Raw genomic sequence first — 2,006 nt, forward strand, 5'->3', positions numbered from 1 at the left:
AGAAGACCAGAGTGGGAGGAATGCCGAGACTGGAGAGGTGAATCTAGATCATCTCAGATCCGAGTCTGTAGTCTGTGAGAAGACCAGAGTGGGAGGAATGCCGAGACTGGAGAGGTGAATCTAGATCATCCCAGATCCGAGTCTGCAGTCTGCGAGAAGACCAGAGTGGACAGATGCAACATAACAAAGGGAGGAATGCTGAGGCTGGAAAGGTGAATCTAGAACATTCCAGATCGGAGTCTATAGTCAAACTTGTTATGCTGTTCAAAAGGTAAGAGAAGAGAGGTTGAAGACTAGCCTAAAGAAGGAAGAATGGATCACAGATAGTGTCTTAAGCCAAAACAGCCTGAGGAAAGAGTCAATACCATGGGGTTGTGGAGTGGACACAGGGGAAGGGGACTGCAATCCCGGATTTGTCTAGGTTAACTCTTAAATACCTATGAAATGCCAAAGAGGAGATATCAAAACTGTACTGGTACACAGAAAGCTTTGCTAACAATATAAATTTGAGAATCACAGTTATGGAGATTTTACATAAGGTTGTGGGAATAAGTGCTATCTCCAACATAAAAATATTTAGAGAAGACAAGGAACCTATGACCTAATTCTAAAATAATTCTAATTCCTAAGGCCAACAGAAGAAAAACTTGAAAAAGAGAGATACAGAAGGCCACTGGGGTAGTTTTAATTGTCAATTGGACACAATTTAGAATAGTCTGGGAGGAGCCTCACTGAGAGATTATATAAATCAGGTGGGCCTGTGGGCATGTCAGTAGGGGATTGTCTTGATTGTGCTAGCGAATGAGAAAAAGCCCAGCCCACTTTGGGCAGCACCATTCCCTAGCTTCATATCCTGGTACGTGAGAGAGTGAAGAAAGTGAACTGAATAATGAGTGTGCTTGCATGCATTCCCTCTCTGCCCTTGACTGTGGATGTGACATGCTGCTTCAAGTTCCTGCCACCATGAATCCCCTACAATGACGGAAGCTGTGAGATAAAATAAAGATAAAAGCCCTTTCTCTTGTAAGGTGCCTTTTGACAAGGTGTTTTTATCACAGCAACAATGAAATGACAACCACAGAAATACAGGTGGACTCCTTTGGCCAATCTCAAAAGGTGTCCTTATAACTCTGCTGTGCCTATCAATACAATGTATTTGCTTTTCAGTCAACATTGATCAGCTACATGTAACATGAAACCCCAGATAGTGGTTGCTTAATCAAGGTGTAATTTAAGTGATATTCTTGTAAATGAATACAAGTAGTAGCTGCTTCATAGCTGCTGTTCAGTTTCAACATGCCACCTAAGTCAATATGCCACCTCCCTTTTCAAGGTCACCTCATAGACTATGGTACTGGGTGGAGCTCCAGCATCCCTGCGTATTTCATTAAAGCCTCAGGGGTGAAGCAGAGGTGGAAGGACAGTGAGAATGCATTCTCGTCCTTCTAATGACTCTTCCCAGAAGTCCCATATGAGACTGATATTTGTATTTCTTTGGCTAAAAGCTAGATGATTAAGCCTTCGTTTTGCTTCTTAAATTTACACCACAGTACGCTGAGCTTATAGTGTTATCTTTCTAGAACTGATAATGGAACAGGATGACAAGTGGTATCTGCTACAACGGTTATTCCAAACCAGGGTGGAACATGCCTTCCTTTCAGAATATATGATGCTTGAAAGACAAGATAGAAGTGTGACTCTGGAACCAAACTGCATGGTTCATATTCAAGTTTTAAAATATGTGTGACTTTCTCCAGGGACTTCCAGTGGCCTTCCCTATACCCTCCCCCCGCCCCTGCTCACCTACCCACCCACACCCACTACTTGGCCCTGGCCTTCCCCTGTACTGGGTCATATAAAGTTTACAAGACCAAGGGGCCTCTCTTCCCAGTGATGGCCGATTAGGTCATCTTCTGCTACATATGCAGCTAGAGACATGAGCTCAGGGGGTACTGGTTAGTTCATATTGTTGTTCCACCTACAGGGTTGCAGCCCCCTTCAGCTCC

The sequence above is a fragment of the Mus pahari genome, chromosome 22 (assembly GCF_900095145.1).
Source record: "Mus pahari chromosome 22, PAHARI_EIJ_v1.1, whole genome shotgun sequence".
Taxonomy (NCBI): domain Eukaryota; kingdom Metazoa; phylum Chordata; class Mammalia; order Rodentia; family Muridae; genus Mus; species Mus pahari.